At 50.0% G+C, this 20,979-nt stretch overlaps 1 protein-coding gene across 4 annotated transcripts in view; it reads left to right on the top strand.

Moving 5' to 3' along the window:
• ZBTB7C (zinc finger and BTB domain containing 7C) overlaps positions 1 to 20,979 on the top strand; it is a 315,346-nt gene that overhangs the window by 200,037 nt on the left and 94,330 nt on the right. Inside the window, exon 1 of one of the 4 annotated variants that reach the window (XM_016148449.2) lies at positions 15,728 to 20,950. The exons of the other annotated variants lie outside the window; for them this stretch is intronic. The gene's annotated coding sequence lies outside the window, so the exon portion shown is untranslated. Of the gene's footprint in view, positions 1 to 15,727; positions 20,951 to 20,979 lie in introns of those variants that run through there. 4 annotated transcript variants of the gene reach the window in all.

The raw sequence follows: 20,979 nt of genomic DNA, 5'->3' as shown, positions 1-20,979 counted from the left end.
CTGAACCTTGGCTGTGCTCCTGAAGAGATGTGAACTTGGTCAAGTCCATTTACTTCTCTGGGATATTGTTTCCTCGTCTATAAGTGAGAGGAGCTACACACTTGCTCGCAAGGCTCCTTCCGGCTCAAAGAGTCATATGCCATGGGACAGCTGGTCTTCCTGCCTTAGGGAAGCCTGTCCCGACGTGCAGCCCCACCTTGTTCACTAAAGAGCACTCCCGGCCTGCTCACAGAATGCTTGATGGGACTGAGCCCTGTATCTCCAAGGAGGAGTGGCTTCTCCTCCATATTCCTACAGGTCCTAGCAAGTATTGCTTTCAAGAAGGGAAGAGGGGTGCAGTTCAGGGGGCCCAGAAAGCATCCTACCAACCCTGTTATTTTACAGATGAGGAAACCCCGTTCCAGAGTCACATGTCCATAGCCATGATGTTTAGCCACCTTCACAGCCATTATAAAGGGTGGAGATTTTGATCAGGCCTCATGTTTCAACTGTCATTTCTCCTGTCAGGATGAGAGAGATGGTGAAGTTATCTTTGCACCGCCCCCCCCCCGCCCCCGCCCCAGTAAAGTGGATGCAGACACCAGTCATTCCAGAGCACTTACATCCCCTGTCAAGCTCAGTGGTTGTTCCCTTGATCCTGGTGGGAGAAAACTGGGAGGACCCCTTCAGAAACATCCTTCACCAATGCCTGAGAATCATCCTTAATAGTTTATTCATTCTTATCAATGCCATAGGCACACCCCCTCCCACAGCTGCTTCTCCCGACTTGGCATTTGGAACTGAGCTTTGATTCCCTCGAGTTAGTAATTTTTTCCCTACATATATTTTATCTCCCCACAGCTCCCGTGTAGCAGAAACTAAGTCTGTCCTCTCCACCCCCATCCCCTTCACTTTCTCCATGCCTCCCATTTACCGAGGCACCTATTATGTGCTGAGAACTACCCTGGACACTCTCCTTACATTATCTCATTTAATGCCTGCACTCATTCGGCAGAGTGGGCATTGCTGTCACTGTTTTTACTGTTGGGGGACTATGATTCAAAGAGGAGAGAGAACTTTTTCAAGGTCACACAGCTACTAAATGACAAGGCTGGGATTCGAACCCACATCTTACTCTCAAGCGTCTTTCACCACACCAAGTGGCCTCCCTTGCACACAATAGGTGTTTAACAGATTATACTATACTTCTGTCTGTAAACACCAAATGCCCCCAGGGATAATATATTTAATGTATACTAATTAACTTATAATTAAGATATTATTATATAGTATATAACATATATTATCTAAATTATTTAGATAATATATGATTTGTTATAAGTAATTATAAGTAATATATTACATTTAATTAATACAAACAAGTAATTAATATGATATTAATAACAATTACTAGTAAAGCAACTATTATGTCCCAGGCACTAAAATTCACAACATTCCTCTAGCTAGGTACTTTATTACCCCCAACTTACAGATGCAACAACTGAGGCACAGAGAAATGACTTGCCTAAGGTCACTCAGAAAAGAAGTGAGCTGAGCTTCAGTCTAGCCCTGTCAGTGAGACTGAGCCCTTAGCCACCTTGTAACGAGATCTCAAAGTGATTCTCAAAGTGATTTGCAGTGCCCTGCCTTTGGCTCTCCGTGCCTCTAGGTTTCAGGTAGAAGGTGCTGTCAAGGAGGGCTGGAGGCGGTGGGGGTGGTATTTGCCCTTCAGGGACGCCGGCAGCTGGCACTGCCCTCCACCTAGCTGATAGCTGCAGCCTGGATGACTGCCAGCCCAGCCCATTTTGGGCCTTGGCACGTAGCCTTGCCTAGGGGTGGTCGGGTGGGGTTGGGACAGCGGGGCTGGGGTCCGACTCAGCGTTCTTCTCCCACGGGCCTCGGACCCCGTCCCCACCCCCAGCCCCTCTCCCGGGTCAGCACAGTTCCCGCCGCGGCCGGCGCCGGCCTCCCCAGCATTAACCGCAGGCACGGGAGGCGGGTGGGTGAGGAGGTCAGGCTGGGGCAGGGTGAGAATGCGGGGGAGAGGCCGGGAGAAACAGGCTGGGGCTGCGGCGAGGGGCGCGGGGAGAACAGAGGAGAGGCGGGGTGCAGGGCCGGGTAGGGGAGAGGTCGAGGGCGCCAGGACGCCCCAGAGGAGGGCCAGCGCTCTGGGAAAGGAAAGGGTGCCGCGGCAGCCGGTCGCCCAGAGGAGGGAGGGGGCGGAGCGCCCGGGAGGGAGGCGGGGCGCCAGGGAATGGGCGGGGACCAGGGCGGGGGCACCGGGCCGGGTCTAGGGAAGGGGCGCGAGAGGAAGGGGGCTGTCGGAGGGCGCGGAGTCCGAAGCGCTTGTGGCCGGGGTGGAGCGGCTGTGGTTACACTACGTTTCTCTCTCAGGGATCAAGCCAAGGGGGCTGGCGGGGAGGGAGCGATGGGCGAACCAGTCTGAACTGGCCCGGCAACTCGAGGGGCGTGGGCCCGGCGAACTGCCGTGCTGCCCCGCACCCTCGGCCCTCACCACCCTCGGGAATTTTTTTTTTTTTTTTTTTTTTTTTTGCGAATCCGCCCCATTGGTTTTACAGGCCCCCTTCCCATCCCGGTCCCACCCTCTCTCCTAACTTGCCTTCCTTTCCCTCCCATCTCCGTGTTGGCTCCTCCGAGGAATACGTTAGCCAAAGGGAGGCACCGAGCTCTTGCCCTCAACTCTCCCACTCCCGCCCGGCTCGGAGAATTCAATTCCTGTGCGTGCCCTTCCTTTCTCTTTCTCTGCACCCGCCCTCCCCCCTTCCCCCAGGCCCTCTAAGGCTTAGTCTTGGAGCTTAGTGAATCAGCCCCAGAGGCTCTCCCTCCCGCGCCGTGCCCTCAGGGGCCCGACAGGATCCCCCCCCCCCCACACACACACCCTTTCTCTTCCAGTCTTTGGGGCCCAGTGCCCACGGACTGCCAGGCCCCTGCTGGCGGGGAGGGAAGACCCAGGCAACCTTAGCAGGGTAAGAACCTCTCACCCTTCTCTCGGTTTCTGGGTTTTGCACAGAGATTCCTGCAATGGAATAACCTCCCCATCTCCCCCAGTTACTCTCAAATGGTGGAATTCCAAAGGCAGGACACCAGATGGGGGCCGGGGAAACAGATATTAAGGGCAGGAAGAATTTTCAGGGATCCCTAAGATCACATAAAGACAGCCATCACAGTCCCCCTTAGACCCTCCACTGCCCTGTCATTATGTCCGTCTCCTTCTGGGCAATTCAACTTCTACTTCATTCTCAAGGCTAGAGTTCTTGTATTTCCAAGAAGCAAACCAGGAGCCCTCCCCGTGGCTATGGGAGCTTTGTGGGCTGCTTGCCACTATCTATACGTGAGGGCTGTTAGCTAATAGAGTAAATAACTGAGATATTTAACAGAACTGGACAACAAGCATCATCAGTACAATCCTGAGTTTTATAGACTGAGGCCCCAGTGACCCAGAAAAGGCAGTGACCTGCCCAAGGCCACACAACTTGTTAGTGGTGGAGCTGGAACTCTAATTCACCTCCTAGCTCCCTTTCCAATGTGCTTTAATTTTAGGGTAGCTCTGTAGGGGACCTAGCTTAGCATGTGCATGGCACAGAGCAGGTGCTCGATAAATATTGGTGAGATGAATAAATGTGCCCTCAGTGGGGAAACGAGAAATACATCATTTGGGAGAAGTGAGAAGCCCCCTGCCCCAAACCCCCGCCAGTTTGGGATACTGGCCCTTTCCCACTGAATGTGCTAGAGAAATATTTCTGTGGCCAGCAGTAACCACCATTAGAAGACTGCCATCAGCTTTGGTCACTTCAAGCCCAGTCATTGTGCCCGAGGGCACTGTGCGTCTGGAGGTAGATCGAAGCGTGAGCCAAACTGGCAACTCCAGATCAGAGCGATTAATGCCAGGACTCTTTTCCATTCATTGCCCTCAGCCAATATCTGAACAGGTTGCAAAAGACTGAGGCATGTCTGTTCCTGCAGGGGCTCTTGTAATCCTGGGCCCCTGCCAGGCATTGTATTAGGAGACCAGAACCTCCGGGCTGGAGGCCCCTGTTGCTGGCTCTGGGCTGCTGAGGGCTCTGTGGGACTTGCTCTTCTGCTGGCCTCCGGGGTCCTGCCTGCTGCACATGGGCTGTTCGGGAGCACTGCTATGGCACCTGGGACCGAAAGAGCAAAAGTGGGAGAAATTCAAGTCAGTTGAGTTACTACTATCAATTTTAATAAAGTATCAGGAGAGGAAATAGACTGAAATGAATTATTAAAATAATACTTTTGGTTTTAGTAGCAGCTCATGAACTTGGACCTTACTGATTTGAAATTTAGGATAGTTGAGCTTGGCTGTGGTCAAGTCACCTCTGCACTGTCTGTGAGCACAGAGTTCTGATGAATAAATTAGCAGTGCACACACGATTTAGAGTAGGAAGGAAAGTACATACATGAGATTTTCTTGTGATGACAGATTTTGACCAGAAGCGGGTCAGCTCCATTCACCTTGGTTAAGTATCTTATTTATGTTTATTGGATATTTTCTATGTGCCAGGCCATGTGCTGAGTGTTCTATGAGCATTAATTTTTGAATCCTCCTAAGAATCTTGTGAAATAGGAATTATTATTCTTCCCATTTTATAGGCAAAAAAACTGAGACCGCTAATTCTGTGACCACCAGGATTCACACCAGCGCAGTCTGGCTCTAGGGCTCGTGCCCTTAAACAATATGCAGGTATTTTATGTGTTAGAACAAGGGGTATAGGAGATAAAAAAAAGCATTGACCATGACCCCTACCTCCTCCAGATGCTTTTGATCTAGTTGGGTAAACACAGGGCCTGGCATGTAATAGGTGCTCAGTAAGTGAATTAATTAGCTAAGCAGTGGTGAGACTGGGTTGAACTCCTTGAGGGCAGACGTGAGCTTGACTCTCTCCGCATCCCCCATGTGCTCTCCAGCACTTGTGCATATAGACAGGAACTCAGAGTAGGAGAGGTCAGCAGGTCTAGTCTGGGCGTTTTTCAGATGAGGAGACTGACCTATGAGAGGGAAATCATGTGCCCAAGGCTACAGGGGTTCCTGGTCTGTCACTCCCTCTATACAGTGTGCTGATACCCACGCAGTGATGTAGAGAAGGCTGTTCCTGACACTTCCCTTTGGCCTTTCCTTACCGTCCTCTGCCTTTGGAGTCACCCTATCCTCTTCCCACCATGGCAGGGCGAGGGACACAGGGACACCGACTAAAAATCAATAATGAAAACCACGAGAGTCTTGCAGACAAGGGCCTGGGAGTCAGGGAAGACAGGCTCACCAACAGCCATTTGGAATTCTGCAGGCTCTGGCCCAGGACGCTTCCTTCAAACTCACAGATGGGAGAGTCGAAAAAGGCCTTCAAGTTCATAACCCCCCATCCCTCAACACCCTGATTTTACTGATAAGAACAATTAGGACCTGGAAAGAAGTACTTGCCCAAGGACACATACCTCCTTAGCTGCAAAGCTGAGGCCAGAAGCAGGTTGCTGGCCTTTCACTTCAGACCCTAAGTGCATGGGCCCCTGGCTTTAGGGAAACACTGATGAGTCCCATGATCATCCCGTGGCCTGTTAGGGCCAGTGTCATAAGAAAGCCAGCCAGGGTTTGTTTGCCTGACACTTACTTAGCCCTCCCCAAAAGCAAACCACTTGTCATTTCTGATGGGTGCCCTTGGCAGCAACTAAAACAGATCTAGCAAAGCAAAAAGGAGGAGGAGGAGGAAGAAGAAAAGGAGGAGGAGGAGTAGCAGGAGGAGGGGGAGGAGGAGGGCCAGAGCAGGGAGCTGGTATTTACCCCTGGTGGGAACCTGGGCATATTGAACTTGTCAGCTCATCCGGCCCAGATACCATCTCGTTCCTGCTTGGCACTGGTTTATCGAGCCCATGTGTTCCTCCTTGGCAAAGTCCTTGAAGGGAAAGGAAGCAGCACCGTCCCCAGGGCACTGAGAGAGGTTGCCAGGTGCCCATTCCCCACCTACCCTCCGGCTCTAGCCCCTCTGCTCTACCCCCTGGCTGACACTGAGTGAGATTAGAATTTCTCTTGCAGGATGGAGCACACACACTTGGGATCCTGCTGTTGGCCCCTTTTGGTTTGGGGGCTGCAGAAGAAGGTTTTGAGTTGGGAGTTTATGTGTCTAACATGCTTGTGGGGCATTTTATATGTGTCAGGGGCTGCTTTGAGCACTTTACAAATATTGGCTCAGGTAATACTTATATCCCAATAACTTTTACAGATGAGGAAACTGAGGCAGAGAGAGGCTAAGAAACTTGCCTAAGGTCACACAGCAAGCAAAGGCAGAGACAGGATGCAGAGTTTGGCTCTTGAGTTCATGCTCTCAGCCACAATTCCAGGCTGCCTTCCTCCCGGGACAACCAAATTCTTGCCATTTTGACAAGTGATTTAACCAACTGGGGTCTCCATTTCCTTATCTATAAAATGGGAATAGTATTAACCCTACATTAACCCCTCATTAACTTTGAGAAATGTGAAGGGCTCTACAGACAGGCGAGTTGGTTCCTATCCAGCCATGTCCCAACCGAGTTTAATTCAGCACACTGCTTACTTGTCCCCCCACCCCACAGGTCACAGGGGCTCTGGCAGCAATGGCCTTGTGGACCAGTGACTTCCCAGGGAGAATGTGGACCCCCATTGCCCAGCGTGACCTTCCCATGTTCAACCAAAATCCAAAATTATTCTCTATATGATATTTAAATAATATTTCTATTATATTGGTGTGATTTTTCTTGCTATTAATGCCCTTGTTTATTAGAAAGCTCTTCTCGGTGAGTAGAGCAAAAGCCACACAAGGGCAGCCAGCTGAGGCCCTCAAAGCTCGGTTCATCCAGATTTAGTGGCTCTTTTACTCCTCCGACCTGCCTCCCTGCCTCTGTAATCACAGCATACTCGTTCCCCACCACTAGTTAACTTTCAGCTGAAACGCCGGCCTGTGTTCGAAAGATGCTCTATTCTACTCCCAACACCTAAGGTTGGGGAAACCCTCTGAGTGACAGGTAGGGGCAGTGCCTGCCAAACTGTAGCTGGAGAGACCCTTTTCCCCTTCCTCAACCCAGCTCTCTGCTCTCTGTTATCCAGCCTCATTCCCACAGCAGAGAATAGAAATTGTTTAGGGGGGAAATATGAAGAGCTCTGCAGGGCTTTACATTAAAATTTTACATTCTCTGCTGCTCCTGAGTACTTCAGTGTTTCCCAGATGACGCAAAGAAAGGAGAAAAGGTGTGATGGTGGAGATGGGTGTAATCTGAGCTCAGAAAATGTTACAAGGCTTCTCTGCTGATGTTTGGACAGTGTTTGGTGTCTTAAGACTGCATATGGAATTAACTTTGACCGACTTAAACCTGGTGGCCACATCAGCTAATGGAAAATGAGTAGTTTTCAATACATTACAAGGAGACAGCAGAATAATAAAGTAAGCCTTGTGTGCCTCATACTTTTCAAGTACTTTCTTTTACATAGAAGCTTTAACTTGATCCTTGCAAAGATTCTACAGGGCAGGATTTGCCCATTTGACACACTGGAAAACTGATGCTTAGAGAAGGAGCAAGTCCTAGAGAACAAGAAAGCAGATCCCCCTACTCTTGACTGCTGGGCATCTCGGTACCAAATCTATAGCCACGTTGGATTAAGCACACAGCTCTTGCCAGTGTCCATTTTCGGTGCTGACCTTAAGCCTGAATCTGTCTTTACGCTTTCTTTCCTCTCGCCTCATTTTGCTTCCTTATTTTTTTATGTATGTTTACCTTGCATTGTAGGCTCATTCATAAACTAGCTCAAATCCTTCTGGAACAAGATGGGGTTATAAACGTGCACCTTCCTACACAGGATATTATTGTCAATCATGTCATAAGGTCTCTCTCTTGGAGGAGATATTTGCAGATTAGCCAATAATTTCTTTTGTAACCTTGGACGCACCCTATTTCCTTAGGGGTAAAGTGAGGGGCTCTGGGGAGCCTTGCAGCTCTGACGGTCTGAGTATGCTTCTATTTCCAGCCCTGTTAGGGCCACACAGCTCCGTTTGAGATAAAGTGATACCTAAAAATCTGGTTTTTCTAGTATAGCTCTGTTTGCACTAAACCAGGGGTTCTCAGCTTGGGCAGAGGAGCAAAACCTGGAGACCGGGAGCATCCTCCTTCCCACACCAAGATGACCACATGCACAGATGTCACAACATCAAGAAGAAAATCATTTAAAATTTTAAAGAAATAAAGTCCATATAACATAGTAAAATAATATTAGTAGTACAGGGAAACCTCATTTATTTGCCTACTTCCTCTACCTGGGACATAGCCAAGAACCTGAGAGAAAACTAAGACAATTTTGAACCACCGAAAGAAGTCACAGAACACATGCTCTAACACTCATTCCTTGGGCCCCTATGCCACTTGGGGGCCTATTGCGCTTGTTTTATGCACAATTCTAACGTATTTGGTTTTCTAGTTTCACATCTGCATGGGACCACGTGGAGGAAAAGATAATATAGGGCAGAGGACTGATGATGACAATCCGGTTTCGCATCAGCTCTCTGCACATTTGGTGGCTCTAAGGGGTGGCCCTGACCGAAGACTGGCACAGTCTGGTGAGGGCTTCTCCGGCTTTCTGTTAAGAAAACTTCAGATTGTTTAAGCGATTTGCACGAAGAGACTAGGGCTTAGGCATTTAGAAGTGACAACATGGCTCAGAGGGTATCTTGCTTAATCTGAGTGCACAGATACCAACCTGAGGCACCAGCCCACAAGTAGAACTTGAAATGAGGTGGCAAGTAGTGTGCAGGGTTGGGGAACTGGGCAAGGGCATCACGGGAGAACGCTTACCATAAAATGGCTAGTGAGGAAAACGGTAAAAGAGTTGCCTTTTATAATGGAATCATAAACACATAAAGTTTTCTTCAATGCGTGTGTATTACTTTCAAGATGGAGAAACATCAAAGTTGTATTTCTTGAAATGAAAGGAAATACTAGGCCCTGGAGGACTGTAGAGTCGGGAGCGGGAACCCTCTACGAACTGAAAGGGGTGGATTTTGGAGACTCCTTGGAAGAAAGGCAGATGTGGGGATGCCCTGGCTTGTGGGGCACAGTCACTAGCCATAGTCTCCTGGGGGCTCCGCTCATCTTGTTCAAGCTTAGTCCTCAGTCTGCCCCAGAGAACAGATGCAGGACTCTGTAAGTACGGAGTGCTGCTCCATCCTGCACAGTGTTCGCCTTGCCTGGGTGTCCCTAAGGCTCACTAAGTCATTTGCGAGGACCTCCTCTCACCCCCGCTAGGGCCTGGGATCTACCCTGGACTGTCTCTTCTGGCCTTGACTGACCTCCTGACCCCTGCTTGTGCCTACCTGTTAGGAGCCCAGTTGACAGGGCTACACGTCCAGCATCATGCCTGGCCCTGACCCCTGCTCTCTTAGTTGTAACACTGGCGACAGGCTCTGCCCCAGTGGCTTCTCAGACTCTGCGTCCAGCTTTAGGCTCTGGACTTGACAAGATTTGCACAGTTCTCCCCTTCAGAGTTTCTCAGCCATAACCCTGAACCACAGCCATGACCCTGTCCATCCCCAGCTTTCTAGCTCCATGCTAGGTGTTAACTGCCCCACCTGCCTTCTGTGTGTCATGCCTTCCAGGTCCCAGGGCTTCCAAAATCAAGGTCAAAACCCCAGAAAGGGGGAGAGCTAAAAGGGCCACCAGTTTCAATCGAAGGAGCCTGCCCCACTTTCACCTGAACCTAGCCAGAATTTTCAAGGCTTTGACCTCGAAGACTATAGCTAAATTTCAAAAAGACACAACTCATACCTCTGGTCATATCCTGAAGTGGGTGACTCAGGGTAGACTGAGTCACAGCACTGTGGCTAGTAGCCAGTGCCCTTTTCCTTAGGGCTTTTGAAGTTGAGGTTCTAGATTTGGATCATTCATCAACATCTTGTGCTACCTGACACATAGTTCATGCCACATCCTGATTCCTTCCTCCCTCCCTTTCTTCCTTCTTTATGTTCTTCCCTCCTTTTTTCCTTCCTTTCATTCCTTTTGACCATGGCATTGAGCTCCCTGGGCCTTTTCCATGCCCCAGCCATTAGATGGCCCCAACAAGGAAGCTGGCTCCTTGCACCGCTGTGCCCTGTATTATCCAGCAAGAGGCAGAGGAGCAGAAAGAGTGTGGGTGCAGTACAGCCCCCTTCCACTCACTAGCTAACCTCAGACAGGTTACCTAAAGCTCCTTGGGCTTGGTACCCCTAAAAGGACACACTGATCCTCACCTCAGAAGCTTGTTGTAAGAATGAAATTTTTTAAATGTCTACAAAGCCTTTTGTATGTCGTTGGATTCATATTAGATGCTCAATACATGGAAGGTATTACTATAAGCACTACTACTATTACTAATTTTGTTTTACAAATGTAGCCATTAAGCCCGGATAATTTTAAGTATATTCACTAAACTATCCCTTTCAAGGCAAAAGAACAGTAAGGTAGGTATTCGGGGTCAAGCTCTTTTGTGGAAGACCGAGGTGGGGTTGGTTACAGACCGCACAGCATGACTGCTGTCAAAGGCTGGATCTAGCTCCAGGATCCAGTCCACCTGGCTTCTGGTACCTGTTCCACTTACATGTCAAGTCCCCAGCTTCAGTGACTTCACGTCCCTGGATCTTCATTTCCTCTCCTCTAACATGGGACGTATGGCGCCGCCTAAAGCACCGGGGCTGCTGATACTACATGTAAAGCGCTTACTACATGTAAAGCTGCTGTGATGTTTTTCAAGTGTGCCCCATCTTATGCAAGAGATGGCTCTGGAAAAGTCGTGAGAGCAAATCTCTTTTTTCCCACCAACTGACTTCATCGCTTCACAAAGGCGTTCTTTTATTTTTGCGTCTGATCGTCCTTGGAGGGCACTGACTCTGAACACACCTCAGCCCCAGGTTTACCATCTCCTCCCAGTTCCATTGGCTCCTTGTTACACAGTGGAGAAGAAGAAAACCTAGGTGGCAAAAATAATGACTTATTTGCTAAATGTAAATTTGTTCTCTATCTACCTACCTACTTACCTATGAAGGACTACCTAGAATTATTTCCTCTCCCCTTTCCATGGGTAAAATACATATAACTAATATGACAATTTATATTTCTACTTGACTTTCAGCTTCCATCTGAATTTTATTTTTTGAACTCTTGGGAGGAGGAGCAGAAACTTTTTTGAACATCTGATGAATGCTATGGGCTGTCCCTTCAGAAAAAGGAACATGCTTACGTACTCATTCCACTTTACAGATGGTTTAGCTGGGGGTTAAAGAGTCCTCTGAAGCCCACGGAGATACCCTATTGAGGACCCTGTTGAGGACAGAACCCAGCTTCCCTGTGGAAACAGCTCGTGTCCCAGGAACAGCTGATGGCTGAGTAGGCATGTGTTCAAGGGCCCTCATCTCTGAACTCCCTAGTCTGGAATGCTGGGCCCCAACCACCTTTCCACCTCATCGGGCACCCACTGCTCTGGCCAGTCTGGCTGGGCTTGGTCCCTCCCCTTGGCCGTCACCTGGCCTTTGTCTCACTGCTTCCCCACCCACTTATCAACATCTAACCCACAGTTTGAGACTGTAATGACCTTCTCTGAGTGATCAGAGGAGGGTTCACGGAAGGTGGAAAGTTTGAACAGAGAGAAGAGAGGCCTCAATTTTGGAGGCAGAAAAACAATGAAAAGGACCGAAAGGTGAGCTCGTGGTGTGGCTGAAGTCAGAGCTGGCGGGGAGAGTAGGGCAGAGGGAGAATGATGCACCAGGCTTACTTTTTACCTGCTGCCTGAAGGGAGATTGAGGAAGCCAGCAGCAGAAAAACACCCCGGCCCGTCAATCAGAAATCCCTGGGTTCATATCCCAGCTCTGGCATTGACTTAAGTGTGTCATTTCAGACAGGTCAAAGGTCAATCAACAATCCTGTCTCAATTTCCTTATATTTAAAAGGCAGGACAGAAATGCTGGCAGCGCTGTGGCGAAATCGACACACGAGCCCTGCGAGGGTCAGCCCAAATGTACGGCCTTTTTGGAAAATGCAAGTAGCACTATATGTTAGAAGCCATGGAGATGTTCATAGCCCTTTCATGCCTCTTCTGAAAATCTAATCTAAGGTGGCAATCCAAAATATGGGGGAAGTGAGCATAAGGATGTTCACCCCAACATTATCCATAACACAGAGAAGCCCCATGTGTTTACGAGTAGCGAGTGGTTAAGTGTGTGATGGAGTATTCACTCAGCAGCGTTCTATAAGCTATTGAATGTGGTCGATGTAGAGAACATGCTTAAGGTTCAAGCCAGCAACTGGAAAAACTCCTCCTGCTCCCCGCCCCCGCCCCCAACACATTCCTGAGGGACCTAGGTCAGTGACAGTGGCTCTTCATGGCACAAACTCAACCAGGGCTGCTAAGCAGCAAGGCCAAACCAACTAATTATTGATCACCACTGATTCTACCACATCAATATGCATCCCCTAGGAAGTCCATGATTTAGGGTTCAGATTCAGATTCAGTAGGCGTGACTTGGGGCCCAGGAATCTGCATTGCAACCATTTTTTCCCAAGAGATTCTAGCAGAGGATCCAAAAATCTATATTCTGAGAAACATGGGCACACGTCCATCATCGCACCCATTTGCCCATACAGCACACGGTCCAGGCCATTGCACCTTTTCTCTTCATCAGTGGAACGTAAAGTTTTTATCAAAGACTTTAAACATATTTGTCCTAGAACTCACTGCCTGGTGAGCCTGCTAAAAATGCCAGGTAAGTGGCTATTTAATCCCTGCTCTGAGATGCCCCAACTACAGCCTCAAACAAGGACCTGGTCTAATGCTTTACCTCTGTTATGATTAACAGGTCTTACTTTCTGTCTCACTCTAGTTTTTCCCATTCCATTCAAAGTCCAAAAATACTCCCAGCTACCTTATGCAGTTCCCTGGGATTAAAACTGACTTGCAGAGGTGGTCAGTGTGACCTGAGTTCAGGTCCCAGCTCTGAGCTGCCATTCTATAAAAGGGGGATAATAGTATACTGACTGGTAAGATTGTTGAGGATTAAAAGGAATAATGCATGTGAAGCTCTTAGCATAAAGCGCGCAGGTACGATAATTATGATTATTTTCCTGTCCTTGGGGGTTAACAGTGAGTCTTTTCTTTGATGTGGTCCTTGTAGGAGGCCAAGGCCTTTGTTTTAATCTCCATAGTGGCTGCTCAGTTCTGCCCTGTTCCCTGGCCACCTTACAAGCTTGACCTTGAACTTATGGAAAACGCCAACTTTGATGAGAAGGTCCCTGCCACCCTCACAACATAGCGAAGGTCACTGTGCTGACGCGTCAGCCTGGCTGGTTTGTCTGGTCCTGGGAAAGGGCTGTGGGTTGGCCTAGCCATACTCAGTACCCCGGCAACAGCACGCGGACTAGCACTAGAGGCGAGGCCAGCCTCTGCTGGTGCACGCCCCTTCCTCAGCTAGCGATGGGCCGGCCACCCGGCCCGGCTGCCACCCTTCTACTCACCAGTCCTCCTCACACGGCACACTTGCACGCATGCGCGCGCACACACACAGCCCTGTCTCCATCTTCCCCAGGGGTATGTCAGACACCAGTGAGGGGACAAGTGGGCACTCAGAGTATTCGTTATGCCCAAAGGCTCTCAACAGCTTGGTCGGCTTATGGGGCCCTCACACATTTGCGGGGACCCAGGAGGAACAGGCCAACTTTCACCAGGTTTACCAAGGGGAACTTGGGTCGAGGTCGGAGTTTGCAGTTAGTATAGGCTAGACCCCCAAGGTCCTAGCTTGAAAGTATCATTTAATATTAGATGAGTTAATTATTTTTATAGATTGAAGTTTTTGTTTTTAAGTTTTCTGTGTATAAATGTCCCCTTAATTAAAAAATTAACTTCTAGAAGCACAGAGTTAAATCCTTCCCTCACTGTGCAGGTAAGTCTAGGTGACTATGCTGGGGAAGAGGGACAGTACTGGGAGCACTGGGCAAGGAGTCAGGCAGCCCATCTCCCATGGAAGCAGCTCTATTACCACTACCAGTGTGACCATAGGCAAGTCACGTCCCAGCCTTCAACCCCATTTTCTCACTTTATATGGGAGCTGTAATCTCAACCCTCCCCCTCCCTCAGCATGGGGATCCAATGAGGTCAGAGGATGCTGGAGATGATGGTGTGGTTTCTCCAAGGAAGGGTCTGAGGGATGGTGACTTGGCCTCACCCACTCGACTTCATGGTAGGTGAAGTCTTTCTCCTACTAGAAGTTTATTGTCTCTCTCTCCTACAAGAAGGTCAACTCTATGCAGGCCAAGAGATGTGTTACCACTTTATAGCCACAGCCTAGAGTAGTGGAGGGGGTACGGCACGGAAAGGCAGTCAGTATGTACCTGTGAAGGAGAGGGAGGGAAGGAGGAAGATGGGAGAGAAGGAGGGAAGAAGGAAGGGAGGGAAGAAAGGAGGGAGCAAGTAAGGGAGGAAGTGTTGGGAGGAAGGAGAGAGAGGAGACAGGAACTGCCTCCCCCTTTCTGGCCACTTCCCCCTCTTGGCCAGGTCCTGGCTGAGCTTTCCTCCCCTTCCTCTAGGCCCCCAGCCTGCTCCCACCCACCCAGAGCTTAGCCAGGACTAGCCGAAGCTCTTGGCACCCTCCCTTCTCCTGCCGTGGGTGCCTGACTGCATCACTCAATATAATCTGGGAGGTGGGTGAGGCCCTGGCAGCCCTGGGGCCCGCGGGCTGTGAGCAGAGGGCTGGGACCCTGCTCACTTGCCCTGTCTATTGTGCAGCCAGCTGGGCTCCAAGCCCTGCCCCACGCCCTAGCCAGGCAGGGTACTTTCCCCCCACTTCCCCCACAGAGAACAATCCATGCACCCTGTGCTTAGCCAGCACCTCCCTCTGAGGTCAGGACAAGCTCCGGCTGGTCTCCCAGCACACCTGAGAAGTGGGAGGCGGGCTCGAGTGTCAGGGCCTCCCCTCTGGGCCTCACCCTCACCTTCCAGCTCCCACAGTACAGGCAACTAGAGGCCAGTTGGCCACAGGACTCAGCTTCTCTGGATCACCTCTTGAAAAAATGGAGACATTTGGGCCAGGAGTTTGGCAAACTACCAGTGGGTTCCAGGTGACTAGGTCTGACCCCCTGAAACACAGTGGCAGTGATGTGTGTAGCATTGGCCACTAATAGATTTAGGTCACCTGTGCCATCATAGAAAGGGCTGTTAATGCCTTGCTTAGATTCAATTTGTGGCCCCTCTGTTCTCCATGCTGGACAGCGATGAGTTATTTCAAACCGTCATTTTAATATGTTTCAGTAAAATCTGATCTGTTGATCAGAGAGACAGAGCCATGTGATTACAGTAAAGTCCCCTGTGACAACAGTACGAACAGAAGACTGCAGAACAGCGAGTCTGGAAACTAGCGGACCACGAAGGAAGAGGCGGGCGTGCCCCGGAAGTGCTCCCTACCTCTCCTTCTTGCTCTAAAGGCTGAGTTTTCTCTCTGCTCTTCCCAAAATTTAATTAAACATTTGTTGAGCACCTAAGAAGTGCAAAATGGGATATCAGGGGAAACCTGTGTTTAAATGTGATATGGACTGTTCGCATCAGCGAGACAGAGAGGGAGGGAGGGAGGGAAAGAGATGCGCTAAGACTGACCAACCACCATGGTGCTAAAGGTATTAGCCTGTGTGATGTCGCGAGGTTAGGAGCGAACTTCTCCCCTCTGTTTCAGATTTTCTCTAATATAGAATGATTTCATATACTTATTTTCAAAGGTATTTCATATATATTATTATTCTCTTTAAAATTACATACCCATGTATATAAATTTGTAAGAATATTAATCTCACTAGGGTTTTTCATCCTTAATTTCAAAGGTCTCCATTCTGCCACTCACTTTTTAATCTGGGTCACGGTTTCCTCATCTGCTAGATGGGACTCAATTCCCTTTTCGGTCTTCTCTTGGGTTATCCTGCGAGCCAACGAGGATAACAGGTTGAGAATGCCACGAAGGCACTGCATGCCTAAGTCAGGCCCTCAGACCTGGTGCGCTGGGCGAACATGGCTGTTGGGGTGGAAACCCCCACTGAAATCAGCCCTGCCATGGTCTTGTGCTCCTTCTGTCCTAGGTAGAAACTGCTTTCTCTGGACAAGCCTCAGTTCCCACGCTGGTGTGGCAGTGGATGTCACGGGGCTGGTCATGCTCTGAGAATGCCTCAGTCCTGACAAGCTGATTTGTCCAAACGGTCAGCAGGGCTGACAACAGAAGCAAAGGCTTCTCAAAGCCATCTTCAGTGCATTACGGCCAGGATTCTCTTCTTGCTGGCTTAGTGGCACCTGCAAATTCTTAGAGAATGAAGGCCAACCTGACGGCATAGCATCAGACCTGGCAGGGCTCTTGGTCATTTACAGAGGGCTGGGACTCCCCATTTACAGAGGACAAAGCTGAGGATCTGGTAGAGCATGGGACATCTCCAAGGACACAGTCCACCAGTGGTAGAGCAGGACTAGATCCATTCTTCCTGTCTCTTACATCTGGGGTTCTTTCACCAAACTTTTGCCTCCCACCTATTTGCCAGAGGCCTACTGTGTGTATCAGATACACGCAGTGAAAAAGACACACTAGGTCCTTGCCCACAAACAGCCCCTATTCTAGTAGGAGAGGCAGTCAAAAAATCATTCAACAGAAGCATACAGTTAAATAAAAGTATGCAAGCTGCACGAGTGTTTTGATCAAGGGTCTGGAGTAAGTAATGGTTGAGGAGGCAGAGGTTCCTAATTTATCTGTGGTGGTCAAGGAAGGGTTCTCTGAGGAAGAAACATTTCTGCAAAAGCTGAAGTAGAGGGAGAGCATGTCAGGCCAAGGAATCCACTCATGAAAAATTCCACAACAGGAAAGAGAAGGAACCCTGAGTGTCTGCCTGTGACTGGAGGGCGGGGACATGTCAGAGGCCGGGGTGAATGTGCAGAGAGAAGCAGGAATTTTGCTGTGCCTCGTAGGCCATGGTAAACAGTTTGGATTGCATTTAAAGTGCCCTGCAACACAACCAAATGCATGTTTTAAGAAGATTACTTGGGCAGCCATGTGATTGGGCTGGGGAGCAGGTCAGGAATGGGAGCAGGGGGACCAATTGGGAGGTTCCTGGAGAAGTCAAGGTGAAAGGGGGTGGTGGCTCAGCCTAGGGCAGTGGTGGAGGAGGTGGCAGGAAGAGGGCGGATTGGAGATCTGTTTTGGAGATAGTCTAGCAGATGGATGGATTGGCTGGGAAAGGAGAGGGAGGCAGCAAGGGTGACTCTGAGTTTCCGGCTTGAGTAACACTCAAACCCAGTTTGCATTCTCTAGGGAAGACTTGTTCTAGTGCTTTACCAAATTCAAACCTCTTCTCTGCCTCCTCCTGGCTAATAATAGCTTCTTGGTTCAGTAGCAGTCATTATCCTGCCTGTTCGGCAGGTAGAGAAACTGAGGCACACATTGTCAAAGTAAACTGCTCCTTAGAGAACCAATTGTAAGAACTAGACAAACCCCAGGGACAATTTTTGGGCACTAGAATCCTAAAAACCCAGGTGTTATATCCACTTTTATGATTTATCAAACCTTGTGTCCTTGTACAAATGATAAGACCCCTCTGAGCTCATTTCCTCAGAAAACAGGTAAAGAAGAGAATCTACCTCATGGAGTGGTTGCAAGGATTAAGTGAGGGGTAGACCCTCAATAGCTATTGGTTATTACTATTTCTAGATCGTACGGATCATCTCTGCATCCACCTCCTGATATAGGTGTGTGCATTTTGGATGTACGTATGCGATCATACAGAAGTCATCCGTGTACCTACGTCACAAGCGATGTCGAGGTGCCACTAAGGTTTCAGGTGAAGACAGTAGCAGATTTGCTCACTGTGCTTCTGTTGAGCTTCTGAGCCAGGCCTGGTGGTTGGAGTGGGAGCTTTCATCCTTCCTGGAACAAGAGTGAGTTGTGGGTTTGGAGGCAGATGTGAAAGCCAGGAGTCTGTAAGCCAGCTTGTTTCCCAGTGCTCTGACTGACCTGACCCAGGAAGGGTGGTGGGGCAGGAAGGAGCAGGGAGAGAAGGAGGGTGAGTAAGAGGGAGTAGGCCAAAGAGGGCCTCGGAAGGGACCACATTCCAAAAGGAAATGCACAATAACAGATCTAGAGTCCGGTCTGCCCAGAGCCCCTTCTGTAGGTGGCTTTGGGAGCCTCTCTCAGTCCCCTGTTTTCACAACACCCCTCCGAGATTCCTTTATGGTCCTTTTCCCAGGAGGAAGCTGGCCTGGGGTAGGGAGGCGGCTGAGAACAGGAAGATGAAGCTGGAGGGTTCCTGGGGCAGTGTTCCCCATTTATTGCCCAGAGCCTTTCTGAAGGGTGTGTCCCAACAGGGCACACACAGTGATTAAGGGGTAGGGAGGAATGACATTGACTGTCCACTGCGGGACCCAGCCAGTGGGCTGGACAGTGGCCAGCTCTCCCCAGGCTCTTGGCTGCAATATCATCAGCCCTGGCACCCACCACTGGCCTACTCAGACACTCCTTCAGATCCAGGGGTTGGAGCCCTGCTAGGAGGGGCCGCCTAGAGGCAGGCTGGGCTAGGCACTGTAATTCTTCCCAACCCCTCCCTATAGCCACCCTCCTCCACCATCCCCTCTGCCCGCATCCAGCTCCAGCTGGGTTTGAAAGAGGTGTTCCAATCCTCCCTCCCTCTTAAGAACGCCTTGCCCTGCATTCTCTCTTTTCAGCTGGAAGCCGCATTAATAAACTGGTTCCACCCTGTAGACCCCAGCCTGATGCTTTATCCATTGGGACAACCCTCTAAATCAGGCCAGCTGCCCCCCACCCCCTGCTAGCCTTTACTCCCTGCACCTGACATGCCCTCCTGCTCACAGCAGCACAAACATCCAGGTCTGTCTAGCCCACCTCCTGGAGCTGTCTCCAGATGCGCCTTTGTCTTCATTATTGCTCTTGGCTCCTTGTCTGTTTTGCAAAATGAGCACCCTGTTCCTCAATGGACCCTGCACGATGTTATATGTACCCTGCTCCACACCAATCAACCCACTGTGCTTTATCTCCCCACAAGACTCCAAGGGAGGCACCCCACTGCACCTACCTCACCCGCCTCCACCCACACCCTTGAGGCAAACCCCCACCGTGCACAACAAATACTTCTGGATTGATACTGACTCCATCCAGGTCATGTGTTGGCACCTTTGCCTGCCTGGTCTGGGAGTGGAGTGTGAAGTTACGCTTGATTGGATATTTAATTAGTGACTTTGTGAACAAAGAGATTCGACTTTTCATTCTTTGGCTTGGGTGTTCCGGGAGTATGTGGCTTGATAAAAAGCTATGGAGTCATCCAATCTTGGAAACTGTCCACCTGTTCTGATTAAGCACCTCCCCTTCTAACCTTCAGTGCTTGATTCCCTGACTTAGCACCTCCCCTTCCCCATCCTCCCTGGCTCGGAACCTTTCTATCCCCTCATGCTGACGTCCATGGTCCTCCCACCACAGGCAGGAGGGGCTGATGAATTTATTCTGGCCTCTGTGGAAACTCCAACTCCCTCTTACCCCCCAATTTTGCCTGCCTGGTGCAGGCACAGTGCAGGGCGTGCCCCGTGAAGGAATGAATCACTAACTCTGAGATTTCAGGCAGGGGGCACCTGTTATAAGAGACACTTTAGTCTGAACCATCATCCTGGGGTTCTGCAAATCAGAGTCCCGTCCTTGATCTTCATGGACTGATGGACCTTTGAGACTTACCACTGGCTTTGGGGTGCCTTAGCCTCGAGGTCTGACCCTGGACAAGAGGCAGAGGCTGCAGAGTGCCAGGCCCCTCATTGTTCTCATTCGATTCGTGCTGATTCTCTGTGGCACAAGGGGCAGCCGGTCACCAGGGAATAAGGACTCCCCCTGGGTCCTCCCTCATTTCTGAGAACAGCTAGCCTAGGTACTAAGGAGTTCGTGTTTCTCCCAGGTGAAGGTCAGTTCCAGCAGAGAGAGAACTGGCAGCAGTGGGAGCCTCCTCTGGCAGTTTTCCGAAAGGGCACAGTGTGGGGCTTTAAGGAACAGCTTGGGAGAGGGTGGTCTGGCCACAGCTCTCTGTGACTGGCCGTTGGCCCACCCCAGATGTGGACTGTTGGATCTCTGGCTGGCATTTCTGAGTCAGTCTTAGAACCAAGACAAAGCAAAGGAGAGCCCGTGGGTTTGCTGTGAGAGTTGGGTCAGTGGGAGTCCCCACCTTAAGCCTCGTGAGTCCATCTGGGTCAAGACCTGCTGGGCAACCTGGCTGGAGGGGCCTGGGCTCTGGTGCTTCCGCCCTGCATGTCCCTCTCTTTTACTTGCCACCTGAATGCTGCTTGTACAGTGTCTGATTTGGTTAAGTTACACTCGCGACCCTTTGAGGAGAAAACATAATTCTCGTAATTGTATTGGGCTCAGGTTTCAGGCAAATGGAAATAAAATTGCCTCTAAAAATAAAAGACACACAGAATTGAATGAAACAATAATAATAAGCCGCTCTGATTTGAGATAAATGGTAAGGCATTTTGTGAAATAGAGAAAATAAATAAATAAACGAAGAGACCCAGGAGAAAAGGGGCGGTCGGGGGGAGGGCGGGAATCCGCCGCTACCCTTGCTTTCATTTCAGCTTTACTTTTAAGAAAGAGCTTAATTTGCGTGTCGTAATGAGGCAAAATTGGTCCTTGTCCCGCGCTCAACAGTACAGGTGGACGAAAGGGGCTGAGTGCCAAATACTTCTGGTTGGAGGGAGGGGTGGGAGCGCTTTCTCAAAACCACTCCTGGAATGGCTTAACTCGCCCAGCACAAATCAATGACAACCTCTCGCCGGCTGCGGCAGGCTCCCCTGAGCAGCGCTGCCGCGTGGAGCCCCAGCCTGGGTTCTGCCGGCGCTCAGGACACCGCCCGGGCACGAGCGCGGCGTCTCCGGGGCGGCCAGGTGGGTCTGCGCCGGCATCGGCCGCGAGC

Source organism: Rousettus aegyptiacus, unplaced genomic scaffold (assembly GCF_014176215.1).
Source record: "Rousettus aegyptiacus isolate mRouAeg1 unplaced genomic scaffold, mRouAeg1.p scaffold_m13_p_12, whole genome shotgun sequence".
Classification (NCBI taxonomy): Eukaryota; Metazoa; Chordata; class Mammalia; order Chiroptera; family Pteropodidae; genus Rousettus; species Rousettus aegyptiacus.
This window is presented reverse-complemented; position numbering and strand designations above follow the sequence as displayed.